The following is a 16594-nucleotide window of genomic DNA, read 5'->3' on the forward strand; positions in this document are numbered from 1 at the left end:
CTGAACTCATTGTTGTATGCCTGTTAAATGTGGAAAGTATACCAGTGCCATGCCAAGAAATGGAATCATTTCTTTTTGAATTGCCTTAGAAGTATCTTGAAAATCACCTGGAAGGAAAAGGTACCAGACACTGAGATTCTTTCTCAAACTGAATTGCCAAATAATAAAACTCTACTTTTCAGAGTGCCGTTTTGTTGCTGGCCGTATGTTCAAATGTCAAATGTACGCTTCCCTAAAAAACTAGTTTCTGAAGAACTCACACAAGATAAGATCTCACATAGTAGTCAGAAAAAGTGATTCAAGAACATTCCCAAAGTCTCTCTTAAGAACTATGGGTTCGATTACATGATTTGGGAGACACTGGCACAGAATCACCTAGCATGACATGCCCTTATCAGAGAAGGTGTTCTCTATGAGCAAAACAGAAGTAGCTCAAAAATGTGAGATGCACAAATTCAGAGAATCTGCCTCAAATATGCATATGGACTATTGTACCTGACCTATGATAGAGCAGTCCAAGCTCATATTGGTTTGATCAGCCACAGTCAGATATATTGTAATTTGACCCCAACATAGTGATATTATTATGGATATCTTTAGAACAAAAGATAGGCATCAACCACTTGTGTGAACTTGGACAAATGACATAAGCAATTTGTGTCTCACCTTTGAGTTCCCTCTCAGGTTATGATTTATAATCCTATCAATTAAATTCTCTCTGTGGATTGCTGTCATTGTAAAATAACAATGCCTAAATGTATCTTTTTACAACTTTCATCCATTTTTCTCAGTTCTGCCCTATGGAGTCAAGTAGAACAAGTATAATTCCTTTTCCTTTTAATAATTCTTTCAACATTTAACTAGAACTTTCATTCAAAACTACATTACATCCAACAAGTTGTTTTTCTTTAAGAATATTCCATTCATTCAACCAAGAAAGTCCTACTTATCTTGGTTTATTATCATATCTATAATCTTCCTCAATATCATTTTTTAAAATGTGGCATCTAGAACTGAGCACAACAGCATAGATATGGTTTGACTAAGTCAGAGAACAGGGAGGCAATTCTGGGTACTATGACTCACTTCTAATGAAACCTAAAAACTGTATTAACTTTTTAAACTGACATGCTTTCTAGTGGCCCAACTTCCTTATTTTATAGAGAAAAAAGCTGACTAAGGAATATGTAAGTAGCCCTATTCCAAGCAAGTCTTCATTATCAGAGATAGGATTATAAAAGAAGGAATGAGACACTGATTCACCCACCCAGCATGACTTGACTACTTATTCTTCTGAAAACCAGTCAATGGTGAAGCAGAAATAGATTAAAAAGCTCAAAAGGGATATGTCAGTTGTAGGCTCCCAAACCTATCAACTTGAAATGTACAAAAACTGATTTGGACAGGCACTTAGCCATTGGGAAATACTTTTACTCTGGGCTTAGACAAGTCTCAATGAGTCTCAACTCATCTATCAGCCAAAATATAAATAGATCCATCCTTTTCTGCTCTACTTCATTGCTCAATGGATGGGGCAGAGGGAATCTCAGACATGCATTTGCACAGCAATGTGAAAATTAGATTTTTTGCTATCCAAAAACTTGAATTCTTGGGTTAATTACCTTTGGTTATATATTTAGCCCTGGATATGGATTTGAGAAGTACTTAATATTCCCAAAATACATATTGTATACTAATCATATCCAATAAGTTTTTCTTAAGCCCTTACTATGTGCAAAGAACTAAGCTAGACTCTGAAGTTACAAAACAAGGAAATAAATAGTCCCTATACTCCAAAAAAACCCTTATGTTCCTGGGAACAAGGGACAGCATTTAAATATATGTGAGATATTTTGAATATGAGAAGGAAGCACTAACAACTAGTTGAGTTGGTTAAGGGCCTTCTACTGGAGGCTTCTTAAGTTTGAATACCTCTTCAGGAATTTATTGGCGATGATATTTAATATTTCTCTGTCTCAGATTTCTTATATATTAAGTGGAAATAATAATAGAAACCATTTTATATGTTTTTTTAATGAGGAGCAAATGATATAACCTATCTAAGCCATTTCTGTTCAGTTAATATGTAGGCTACTTGAGTTAAGATAATAACAATAGTAGCTCCTGCTTATTTACATCTCAGTACCCTTTTATGTTTTCAATAATTCTGTATATCCATTTTATAGATATAAAAGTAGAGATTTAGTGACTTGTCCAAGTTTAGGTAGCTAGAAAATAAGTGATTTCAGAGCAGATTTTCTGATTCTAAAACCACTGTACTTCTCACTATAACAAAAATAATTCTATCAGAATGAAAGTAATAAGGAATGTTTTGAATAAACTGCAGGAGGGGAATAGAGAAGTAAGAATGAATACTCTAGATAGGTAGGTAGGCAGGCAGGTAGATAGCTTAGTGGAGTCAGAAAAACCTTAATTCAAATCCAACTTTCCACACCTACTAGCTGTGTGACCTCTGAGCAAGACTCTTAACCTGTTTGCCTTAGTCCACTGGAGATTGAAATAACAAATCACATTAGTATCTTTGTCAAGAAAGCTCCATGGGAGTGTTATGATCCATGAGTTCATGAAGAATTGGACACAATTGAAAAACAATAATGAAATTCAGGAACTCTGTGTTTAGACTGAATTCTGCTAATGATCCACTCTTTGACTTTAAAGAAGTTACTGTCTGTGCTCCAACCATTCCATCTAGGAAATGGTGGTGGTGGTAGTGCTGCTGCCGCCCAACACCACTCATCCTTGTCTTTTTAGGAATGAGAGGCTATTATGTCTCTTGTTCCTTATAATCATATAATCTTAGACAAACAAGATACCTTGGAGATCATCTAGCCCAACTTCCCATGCCACACAATACATATAATACATCCTTTGGTAGACTATTTTTCAGCAAATTCAATGTCTTTCTTTCTTTCTTTTTTTAATAACTTTTTATTGACGGAACCCATGCCAGGGTAATTTTTTACAGCATTATCCTTTGCACTCACTTCTGTTCTGATTTTCTGATTTTCCCCCTCCCTCCTTCCGCTCCCTCCCCCAGATGGCAAGCAGTCATTTACATGTTAAATAGGTTACAGTATATCCTAGATACAATATATGTGTGCAGAACCAAACAGTTTTCTTGTTGCACAGGGAGAATTGGATTCAGAAGGTATAAATAACTTGGGGAAAAAAAAAGTGCAAGCACTTTATATTCATTTCCCTGTGTTCTTTCTTTGGGTGTAGCGGCTTCTGTCCATCACTGATCAATTGAAACTGAGTTAGCTCTCTTTATTGAAGAGATCCACTTCCATCAGAATACATCCTCAAACAGTATTGTTGTTGAAGTATATAATTATCTCCTGGTTCTGCTCATTTCACTTATCATCAGTTCATGTAAGTCTCGCCAATCCTCTCTGTATTCATCCTGCTGGTCATTCTTTACAGAACAATAATATTCCATAACGTTCATATACCACAATTTACTCAACCATTCTCCAATTGATAGGCATCCATTCATTTTCCAGCTTTTAGCCATACAAAGAGGGCTGCCACAAACATTTTTGCACATACAGGTCCCTTTCCCTTCTTTAGTATGTCTTTGGATATAAGCCCAGTAGAAACACTGCTGGATCAAAGGGTATGCACAGTTTGATAACTTTTTGAGCATAGGTCCAAACTGCTCTCCAGAATGGCTGGATGTGTTCACAATTCCACCAACAATGTATCAGTGTCCCTGTTTTCCCACATCCCCTCCAACATTCCGCATTATCTTTCCCTGTCATTCTAGCCAATCTGACAGGTGTGTGTAGTGGTATCTCAGAGTGGTCTTAATTTGCATTTCTCTGATTAATAATGATTTGGAGTATATTTTCATATGTCTATAGTTTCAATTTCTTCATCTGAGAATTGTCTGTTCACATCCCTTGACCATTTATCAATTGGAGAATGGCTTGATTTCTTAAAACTTAGAGTCAATTCTCTATATATTTTGGAAATGAGGCCTTTATCAGAACCTTTGACTGTAAAAATATTTTCCCAGTTTATTGTTTCCCTTCTAATCTTGTCTGCATTTGTTTTGTTTGTGCAAAAAACTTTTCAATTTGATATAATCAAAATTTTCTATTTTGTGGTCAATAGTGATCTCTAGTTCTTCTTTGGTCATAAATTCCTCCCTCTTCCACAGGTCTGAGAGGTAAACTATCCTATGCTCTTCCAATTTATTTATAATCTCATTCTTTATGCCTAGGTCATGAACCCATTTTGACCTTATCTTGGTGTACGGTGTTAAGTGTGGCTCAATGCCTAGTTTCTGCCATACTAATCTCCAATTTTCCAAGCAATTTTTGTCAAATAATGTGTTCTTATCCCAAAAAACTGGGATCTTTGGGTTTGTCAAACACTATATTATTAAAGTTATTGGCTGTTTTGTCCTTTGAACCTAACCTATTCCATTGATCAACTAGTCTATTTCTTAGCCAATAACAGATGGTTTTAGTAACTGCTGCTTTATAATATAATTTTAGATCTGGTATAGCTAGGCCACCTTCATTTGATTTTTTTTTCATTAACTCCCTTGAAATTCTTGACCTTTTGTTTTTCCATATGAACTTTGTTGTTATTTTTTCTAGGTCATCAAGGTAGTTTTTTGGGAGTCTGATTGGTATAGAGCTAAATAAATAGATTAATTTAGGTAGTGTTGTCATCTTTATTATATTTGCTCGCCCAATCCAAGAGTATTTAATATTTTTCCAATTGGTTAGATCAGACTTAATTTGTGTGGAAAGTGTTTTGTAGTTTTGCTCATAAAGTTTCTGATTTTCCCTTGGCAGATAGATTCCTAAATATTTTATACAATCAGTAGTTACTTTAAATGGAATTTCTCTTTGTAACTCTAACTGTTGGGTTTTGTTAGTGATATATATAAGAATGCTGATGACTCATGTGGGTTTAATTTGTATCCTGCAACTTTGCTAAAGGTGTGGGTCATTTCTAATAACTTTTTAGTAGAGTCTCTGGGGTTCTCTAAGTATGCCATCTTATTATCAGCAAAGAGTGATAATTTGGTTTCCTCATTGCCTATTCTTATTCTTTTAATCTCTTTTTCAACTCTTATTGCCAAAGCTAGCATTTCTAATACAATATTAAATAGTAACAGTGATAGTGGGCAACCTTGTTTCACTCCTGATCTTATTGGGAATGGTTGTAGTTTGTCCCCATTCCATATGATGCTTACTGCTGGTTTTAAATAGATGCTACTGATTATTTTAAGGAAAAATCCATTTATTCCTATACTCTCAAGAGTTTTTAATAGGAATGTATGTTGGATTTTATCAAATGCTTTTTCTGCATCTATTGAGATGATCATATGGTTTTTGTTAATTTGATTATTAATATGGCCAATTATACTGATAGTTTTCCTAATATTGAACCAGCCCTGCATTCCTGGTATAAATCCTATTTGATTGTGGTGTATTATCCTGGGGATAAATCCAATGTCTTTCATTGCAAATCCAATAAGCAATCCTAGTGCTTTTAGGGATGAGGAACGCACTACTTCATTTTATGAATTATCCCATTTTTGGACTAATCTAAATATTAGAAAGTTCTCTTTTTATAAAATTATTCTTCTTTGTTGCTTTTGTCAGTGAAACTTAGCTCTCTAAAGTGAAGAAAAACAAATCAAATGCCTTTTCTATATTATGATTTTTTCAACTTTTTGAAGAGAGCTTTTATTTTTTTCCCAGAGTCATCTCTTCTTCAGACTAAAACTCACAACCAGTTCCTTCAACACTTTTCCATATAATATGACTTTGAATCCTCTATCCTCTTCACGTACCACAAGTAATGCTGTCATCTGTCAATTTTCCTTGTTAATCATAATGCCAATAAATGGCAGGACATTGATTACCTACAGATGTAGTTTGCTTATGGCATTACACATTATCATATTTTCAGTTTTTAAAATCTGATTCTATCAATTTCTATAAACATCTTTATATTATTAAAATCCTTAATTTTTTCCAGTTAACTTTCTTACATTAATTCATGTATGCCTCATTCTATAATTTATATCTTTATATAATTTGTATCATTAATTTGTGGTAAGAATGAATAGAGTATAGGACATGATATTTTTCTCTAACACATTTCTCTAATACAAATTTGGAATTTGAATCTAAGTCTTTTAATTTCAAATTTAGTGTTCTTTTTACTTATCAATTCCACTGATCAAAGGTGACAATACATGTTTTTAAATGTGCTTAGGCCTGAAATGAGCAGAACCAGGAGATCATTATATACTTCAACAACAATACTATATGAGGATATATTCTGATGGAAGTGGATTTCTTTGACAAAGAGATCTAATTCAGTTTCAATTGATCAAGGATGGACAGAAGCAGCTACACCTAAAGACACTGGGAAATGAATGTACTGTTTGCATTTTTGTTTTTCTTCCCAGGTTTTTACCTTCTGAATCCAATTCTTCCTGTGCAATAAGAGAACTGTTCGATTCTGCACACATATACTGTGTATATGTTATACTGTGCCATATTTAACATGTATTGGACTCCTTGCCATCTGGGGGAGGGGGGAAGGAGGGAGGGCAAAAGTCGAAACAGAAGTGAGTGCAAGGGATAATGTTGTAAAAAATTACCCAGGCACAGGTTCTGTCAATAAAAAGTTATAATTATGAAAAAAAAAAAAGAGAGAGCACTTTGTAGCAAATCTATGAGCATTTGAGGTATATATGTTGGAATCCTTACAAAGTGTTAACTTATTAGAGTTGCTAGAGACAATAATTATCTAATTTAGCATAGTTCAGTATGATTGGTCTGTTCTGACAAGGAGATGTTATGGGCCAGAACGTGAAATAAGGTACTAAGTGGAAGTGATAGAAACAATGCTTGTGTTCACACCTTTAGAGAGTGCATATAAGCAAGAAGCTCCCAGAGCCAAAGGGCACTCTGGGACAGACACAGAGGCACTCTAGGACAGACACAGAGCACTCTGGGAGATTGAGAGGCAGAAGCCCTCTCTTGGAGGCAAGACAGATTCATTCCAACTTTCACCTTGGTGCTAGCTGGAGACATTCGGAGTTGAGCTAGAGGCAAAAGACTAGCAACGAGAGCTCTTGAAACCAAGGAAAGCTGAGGCCTCTAAGAAAGCTACCCAGGTCCAAGGAAGGAGAAAATAAATGTTTGGATTTTATCAGCTGGTTGTATTTGCTGTGATTATTACTTGGAATTGAAACTAAGGCTGCCTCCTGAAAACCTCCCCAAGAAATCTGCTCTCACAGAGAACCATTATATTATATTTTAAAGAAGAAGAACACTATATATATATATATATATATATGTATATATATATGTATACATATATATATATATATGTATATATATATATACATATATATATACATATATATATATATATGTATATATATATATTTGTCTCTCTGATCAATAAACTTCCAAGAGTCCATAAAAAAATAAATAAAAGTGCTTAGGCCAGTGTCTGACATGAAGCAGATAAATGCTTATCACTTCTCTTCTCTTCTCCCCTGTACCACACTGCCAGTAGCCTAACTCCTTTTCTTTGCTGGCAATAAAGTATAATCCACTTATTCCACTATCCTTCTATCCAGATAAGTTATATGATATTTCAATTCTTCTCATTAATGGCAGCCCATGAATTGCATGCATATCATTTCACTGAAAAATACTTATTCTGAGAAAAACTATCAGTGCTTACCTAACATTTCCATACCTTATCTCTGAAAACCTTTAATTTCCAATTATCACAAATTCTATTTTATCAGCTACTGTTCAACTTGATGATGAGCCTCTCTGGATTTAGTTGTTATTATCAAAGAACAATGGACACACAATCACTGGATCTACACTTAAAGTCTCTCCATCTTTGTAAGATCTCCCAAATATTTTCTTCTCTGGCATAGCTTTTCAAGAATCCAACAATGAGGTATTGGGATCATTCTTTAGGGAAGGCCCTTAGAAAATATTTCAGGGAAATAAATAACTTGGGATCTCCCTCTTCAACTCTGCCTCTTAGAATCCCTAGTTTCTTTCAAGACAGCTCAATTATCATTTTTTTTTATTAAGTCTTTCCTTAGCCCCCAGGTTACTAGTGTCTTACCTGACAAAATGGCTTCATTTAATTTGTACATATTTTGTATATCTTGATATTACTATACTTACATGTTGTCTCCCACTTAAGAAAATAAATGAGTTGAGTTTAGGGATAGTTTAATTTTTTTTTCCTTTGGTCTTTCTTTCCCTAATAATATTAGGATAGTATTATTTTTTCATTTCACATTATTTTATCAATTACATATAATGATAATTTTAAATATTAGTTTTTGTAAGATTTTAAGCTCCAATTCTCCCTCCCTTCTTTCCTTTCTCCCAATTGACAGTTCTTCCCCTCACTTTTATGATCTTTTTCAGATACAAAACTAGTAGTGGTATTGTTGAATTAAAGAGTATGCATACATTTATAGCCCTATAAGCATAGTTTCAAATTACTCTCCAACACCAATTTTACCAATAATGCAACAGTTTTCCAATTTTCACACATCTTCTCTAACATTTATAATTTCCCTCTTCTGTCACATTAGACAAACTATTAGGTATGAAGTGGTGTCTCAGAGTTGTTTTAATTTGGGTGTCTCTAAGCAATAATGACTTAGAACATATTTCATATGACTATAAATTGCTAATTTCATCATCTGAAAACTGTTCATTCAGGATAGCATTTTGAAGCTAGTCATTAAGCCAAGATTCAGTACACATTTTCTAAGTACTATAATAGCTTTTAAGGATACAAGAGTACAATGGCCCTTGCCTTCAAGGAATTATTTATATTATTCCCATTATAGATGCATGTTGATATTTTGTGATGTTGAGTAATTTAACTTCTTTTCACCTCAATTTCCCTATCTGTAAGATGAAAGGGTCAAACTTTTTGACCTTTAATTCCCTCTTTAGCACTAAATCTGTGGTTCATAGAAATAATATCTGAGAAATGTTTTTGAGTTCTTTGAAAAAATCAGTTCCCTATATAGCCATCGAAACTCTGGATACTATAATATGATAGCCATTGCTATTGTCATTATCTTCATCTTCATATCATTATTATCAATTCTTGAAAGTTGCTTCTTGGAAAAATCAGTAATCCTCTTACTTCTCCTTAGTCTCTATATAAAGTTTGCTCCAAAATAATTCTATTTATTTTAATTTATTTGTGGTTTCCACATGTCTTTCAAACCTAAGGCTCTCATCACTCTTCATTCCTATATAATTATTAGCATCTTTCCAGAACAAAAAAAATGGCCCACCTAAAGTAACAGGAACTGCCAATCTTAGTGCATTCATCATAATTATCCTCCTGCTTTCTTGGTATCATTTTCTTCATCGTGTCTACATCTCAGCCAAATACAAAAAGCACCACATAAGGAAGATTATTGTCATCCCTATTGTTAACTGGCACAAAATAATCATATTTTATAAATTACCTATGTGCATGTATCTTCTATACATATACATTTCTTAGGGGTGATAAATCACAATATTTTGGCTACTCTTTAATTCATGGTTAGTCTATTACACAATAAGATAGAATAGAATGAAAGGGCTGGTATGGTGATATAAGATTTTAGAATCTTTGGTCAAAGGTTAATGTACTACAAAGATTGTAGATGTGCTAGTAATTTTGTGTATGTGTATGTGTGTGTGTGTGTGTTAGCTTCAGTTTAAAAATGTTTAACTTTTATCTATTTTTTTTTATTTTTTCAAATACACACAAAGATAGTTTACGACATTTATTTTTGCAAAATCTTGTGTTTCAAATTTTTCTTCCTCCTCCAGACAGTAAGCAATCCGACACAGGTTAAATATGTGGAATTCTTCTAAACATATTTCTGTGTACCTCATGTTGTGCTAGAAAAATCAGATCAAAAGGGAAAAATAAAACAAGATAAAGGGAAAAAAAACAAATAAATAACAAAAACAAACATTGAAAATACTATCCTTTGATCCACATTCAGTCTTTGTAATTCTTTGTCTGTTTGTGGATGGCTCATTCTATCACAAGTCCATTGGAACTGTTTTGAATCATCTCATTGTTGAAAAGAGTCAAGTCCATCACAACTGATCATCACATAATCTTGTTGTTGGTTTGTACAACATTTCCTTGATTCTGCTAACTTAAGTCACTTAGCTTCAATTCATAAAAGTTTTTCCAAGTCTTTTTTTTTTTTTTTACAAAATCAGCTTGCTTATCAATGTTGTTTTTATTTTTATAGCTTTTTATTTACAAGATACATGCATGGGTAATTTTTCAGCATTGATAATTACAAAACCTTTTGTTCCAACTTTCCCCCTCTGTCCCTCCGCTCCCCTCCCCCAGATGGCAAGTTGACCAATACATGTCAAATATATTAAAGTATAAGTTAAATACAATATATGTATACATGTCCAAACAGTTATTTTGCTGTACAAAAAGAATCAGACTCTGAAATATTGTACAATTAGCCTGTGAAAGAAATAAAAAATGTAGGCAGACAAAAAAAGAGGGGTTGGGAATTCTATGTAGTGGTTCATATCATCTCCCAGAGTTCTTTCACTGGGTGTAGCTGGTCCAATTCATTACTGCTCTATTGGAACTGATTTGGTTCATCTCATTGTTAAAGAGAGCCCCGTCCATCAGAATTGATCATCCTATAGTATTATTATTGAGGTATATAATGATCACCTGGTCCTGCTCATTTCACTCACCTTCAACTGATTTTTTTTTCATTAATTTCCTTCAAATTCTTGACCTTTTGTTTTTCCATATGAAATTTGTTGTTATTTTTTTCTATGTCATTAAAATAATTTTTGGGAGTCTGATTAGTATAGCACTAAATAAATAGATTAGTTTAGGTAGTATTGCCATCTTTATTATATTTGCTCACCCAATCCAAGAGCATTTAATATTTTTCCAATTGGTTAGATCTGTCTTTATTTGTGTGGAAAGAGTTTTATAGTTTTGCTCATATAGTTTCTGATTTTCCCATGGCAGATGGATTCCTAAATATTTTATACTGTCAATAGTTACTTTAAATGGATTTTCTCTTTGTAACTCTGTTGGGTTTTGTTAGTGATATATAAGAATGCTGATGACTTATGTGGGTTTATTTTGTATCCTGCAACTTTGCTAAAGTTATGGATTATTTCTAATAGCTTTTTAATAGAATCTCTGGGGTTCTCTAAGTATACCATCATATTATCAGCAAAGAGTAATAGTTTGGTTTCCTCATTACCTACTCTAATTCCTTTAATCTTTTTCTCAACTCTTACTGCCAAAGCTATCATTTCTAATACAATATTCAATAGTAATGGTGATAGTGGGCAATCTATTTCACTCCTGATCTTATTGGGAATGGTTCCAGTTTATGGAACCCATTACATATGATGCTTACTGGTGTTTTTAAATAGATGCTTCTGATTATTTTAAGAAAAAGAACATTTATTTTTATACTCTCAAGTCTTTTTTAATAGGAATGGATGTTGGATTTTGCCAAATGCTTTTTCTGCATCTATTGAGATAATATATGTTTTTGTTAATTTGGTTATTAAAATGGTCAATTATGCTAATAGTTTTCCTAATATTGAACCAGCTCTGCATTCCTGGTATAAATCCTATTTGATCATGTTGTATTATCCTGGGGATGATTTTCTGTAATTTTTTTGCTAATATCTCATTTAAGATTTTAACATCAATATTCATTAGGGAGATTGGTCTATAATTTTCTTTCTCTGTTTTCAACCTACCTGGTTTAGGTATCAGTACTATGTCTGTGTAATAAAAGGAATTTGGTAGGACTCCTTTATTCCCTATTTTTTCAAATTGTTTATATAGCATTGGGGCTAATTGTTCTTTAAATGTTGGTAGAATTCACAGATAAATCCATCTGTTCCTGGGGATTTTTTCTTAGGGAGTGGATTAATAGCTTGTTCTATTTCTTTTTCTGAGATGGGACTATTTAAGCAATTTACTTCCTCCTCTGTTAATTTGGGAAGCTTATATTTTTAGAGATAGTCATACATTTCACTTAAGTTATCAAATTTATTGGCATAAATTTGAGCAAAGTAATTCCTTATTATTGCTCTAATTTCCTCTTCATTGGTGGAAAGTTCCCCCTTTTCATTTTTAAGACTAAAAATTTGATTTTCCTCTTTCCTTTTTCTAATCACATTTACCAAAGGTTTATCTATTTTATTGTTTTTTTTCCACAAAACCCACTCTTAGTTTTACTTATTAATTCAATAGTTTTTTTTTTACTTTCAATATTGTTAATTTCTCCTTTTAATTTTAGAATTTCAAGTTTCGTATTTGATTGGGGGGTTTTAATTTGGTCTTTTTCTAGCTTTTTAAGTTGCAAGCCTAATTCATTGATCTTCTCTTTCTCTATTTCATTCAAGTAAGCCTCTAAAGATATAAAATTTCTCCTTATGACTGCTTTGGCTGAATCCCACAAATTTTGGTATGATGTCTCATCATTGTCATTATGTTAAGTGAAATTATTAATTGTGTCTATAATTTGCTCTTTTACCCAATCATTCTTTAAGATGAGATTATTTCATTTCCAATTACTTTTTGGTCTATTTACCCCTCGCTTTTTGTTGAATGTAGTTTTTATTGCATCGTGATTTGAAAAGAAAACATTTACTATTTCTGCCTTACTGCATTTAATTTTGAGGTCTTTATGTCCTAATATATGGTCAATTTTTGTATAGGTTCCATGAACTGCTGAGAAGACAGTATACTCCTTTCTGTAACCATTCAGTTTTCTCCAAAGATCTATCATAAGTAATTTTTCTAATATTCTATTTACCTCTTTAATTTCTTCCTTATTTATTTTCTGGTTTGATTTATCTAATTCTGAGATTGCAAGATTGAGATGGGAGTAGCAATTCTGATCTCAGATAAAGTAAAAGTAAAAATAGATCTTATTAAAAGAGATAAGGAAGGAAACTACATCTGGACAGAGGGTGTTGTATACAATGAAGTAGTAAGAAAACTAAATGTGCATGCACCACCTGGTAGAACAACCAAATTCCTAGAGAATATTTTAAGCAAGTTACAGAAAGGAATAGACAGTGAAACTATATTAATGTGGGACCTCAACATTTCACTCTCAGAATAAGACAAATCTAACCATAAAGTAAACAAGAAAGAAACTAGGGAGGTAAATAGAATCCTAGAAAACCTATAGGGACAGAAAATAATACATATTTTTTCTTGGGACTGCATAGCATGTTCACAAAAAATTAACCATGAATTAGAGCATTAGACTCACAATCAAATGCAGAAAGGCAGAAATAATAAAAGACTTCCTTTTTAGGCCCTAATGCAATAAAATCATAATCAATGAAGGAACAGGGAATGATAGATTAAAAAACAATTGCTAATTAAGTAATCTAATTCTAAAAATGGGTGGTTCAACTAACAGAAATGGTACACAATTTCATCCAAGAAAATGAAAATAATGAGACAACATAACAAAACTTGGGAATGCAGCCAAAGCAGTATTAAGGGGAAATTTTACAACTCTAAATAGTTTCATAAATAGAGAAAGAGGAGATAAATGAGTTGGACATGAAACTAAAAAAACTAGAAAAAACAATTTTTAAATCCCCAAGTAAATACCAAATTAGGAATTCTGAAACTCAAAAGAGAGATTAATAAAAGTAAAACTAAGAAAATTATTGAACTAATAAATAAAATTGAGTTGTTTTATGAAAAAACTTGAATATAGGTAAACATTTTATTATTTTGATTAGAAAAAGGAAAAAAAAACAAATCACATCAAAAATGAAAAGGGTGAATTTACCACCAATGACAAAGAAATTAAAGCAATAATTAGTAGCTATTTTTCTAAACTGTATGGCAGCAAGTCTGACTAATAAAAGTGGATTAATATTTATAAAAAATATAAATTGCTCTGATTAACAGAAAAGAAAATAAATAACTTAAATAGCCCCATTAAAAAAAAAGAATTTGAAAAAGCCATTAAGGAAATCCCTAAGAAAAAATCTCAGATGGATTCACAAGTGAATTCTAACAAATATTTAAAATACAGTTAATTCCAATACTATGTAAAGTATTTGGGAAAATAGCTAAAGAAGTAATCATTCTCATTTCTTTCTATGACACAAATGTGCTAAACCAGGAAGAGTGAAAACAGAGAAAGAAAATTATAGTCTAATCTCCCTAATGCATATTGATGTAAAAATTATAAATAAAATATTAGCAAAGAGATTACAGCAAGTTCTCTGCAGGATAATACACTATGATGCAATGGGATTTATAGCAAGAATGCAGGGCTAATTCAATATCAGGAAAACTATTACCATAATCAACCATATCAAGGAGAAATCTATAGAAATCATATGATAATCTCAAAAGATTCAGAAAAAGCTTTTGAAAAAAATAAAGCATCCATTCCTATTTAAAAAAAAAAAACACTGGAGAACATAGGGATAAAGGGAGATTTTCTTAAAATAATAAGAAGTCTCTATCAAAAACCAACAGCAAACATTCTTTGTAACGGAGAAAAGCTGAATACATTCCCAGTAAGATCAGGGATGAAACAAGGATGCCCATTATCACCAGTATTATTCATGGAAATTCATTCAAATTTTGGCTTTAGCAGTAAGAGAAAACTATTAATGAAATTAGAATAGGAAATGAGAAGATAAAATTATTACACTCTGCAGATAATATAATGATATAATTAGAAAATCCTAAAAAATCATCCAAAAACCTACTGGAAACAATGCACAGCTTTAGTAAAGTTGCAGGATATAAAATAAATCCACACAAATCATTCAAATTTCTACATATTACTGACAAAACACATAAGCAAGAGATAGAAAGAGAAATTACATTTAAAATAACTGTAGACAAAATAAAATATATGGGGGGTCTACCTGCCAAGACAAACCAAGAACTATACGAACACAATTATAAAACATTCCTCAAACAAATAAAGTCATATCTAAACAACTGGGAAAATATTAATTGCTGTTGAATAGGCTGAGCTAATATAAAATGACAATTTTGCCTAAATTGGTCTATTTGTTCAGTACTATATCAATCAAACAGCCAAAAAAATTTTATATAACTAGAAAATATTATAATAAAATTCTTCTGGAAGAGCAAAACTTCAAGCCTATCAAGGGAATTAATGGGAAAAATATAAAGGATAATGGCTTAGGCTTAGCAGTACCAGAACTAAAATCATATTGTAAAGTAGCAGTCATCAAAAGAACTTCATATTTGCTCAGAAACAGAGTGGTGAATCAGTGAATAGATTTGATACATAGGATTCAATCATCAAGTCCTATAGTAATCTAGTATTTGATAAATCCCCAAATTTGAACTCTTGAATAAAAACTAATTATTGTAAAAATTTTCTGGGGAAACTAGAAAATAATATGTTAGAAACTTGGCATAGACTTACATCTCATATCCAATACCAAAATAAGTTTCAAATACATAATTTAGGCATAAAGTGTGATACCATAAGCAAATTAGGAGAACAAGGGATAATTTACCTATCAGATATATGGAGAAAAGTGGAATTTATACCAAAGAAGAACTAAAAAACATTATGAAAGGCAAAATGGACAACCTTAATTAAATTAAATTAGAAAGATTTTGCACAAATAGAATGAACAGGAATAATTAAAGGGAAATCCAAAGCTGGAAAAAATGTTTTTCATCTAGTGTTTCTGATAATGATCTCATTTCTCAAGTATATAAAAAACAATGTCAAATTTATAAGACTACAACTCATTCTCCAATTGATAAGTGGTCAAAGAATAGGAACAGATTATTTTCAGATGACAAAGTTAAAAGCATCTATAGTCATATAAAAATGTTCTAAGTCACTATTGATTAGAGAAATTAAAACAACTTGGAGGTTCCATCTCACACCTCTTAGATTCTTGAGGATGACAGGAAAAGATAATGACAAATGTTGGAGGTAATGTGGGAAAACTGGGATACTAATGCATTGTTGATAGAGTTGTGAAATGATCTCACCATTTTGATGAGCAATTTGGAACTATGGCCATAAGAGTATAAAACTATATATGCTTTGACCTAACAGTGCCACTATTGGGTCTTATATCCCATGGAAATCATAAAGGAGAAAAAAGGACCCACATGTATAAAAATATCTGTAGCAGCTCTTTCTGTGATAGCAAAGAACTGGCAAATGAATAGATCCCGTCAATTAGGGAATGGTTGGACAAGTTGTGGTATATGATCTTTATATTATTGTTCTATAAAAAATGATGAACAAATTGCTTTTAGAATGGCCTGGAAAGAGTTCCTTTATTTGATGCTAAATGAAACAAGCAGAACCAAGAATACACTGTACATAATAACAGCAAGAATGCACAATGATCAACTATGAGACTTGGTTCTTCTACGTTGCTCAATGATTCAAAACAATTCCAATAGATTATGGATATAAAATGACATCTGTACCCAGAAAAAGAACCATGGAGGTTGAATGTAAATC

The sequence above is a fragment of the Antechinus flavipes genome, chromosome 2, assembly GCF_016432865.1.
Source record: "Antechinus flavipes isolate AdamAnt ecotype Samford, QLD, Australia chromosome 2, AdamAnt_v2, whole genome shotgun sequence".
NCBI classification, from domain to species: Eukaryota; Metazoa; Chordata; class Mammalia; order Dasyuromorphia; family Dasyuridae; genus Antechinus; species Antechinus flavipes.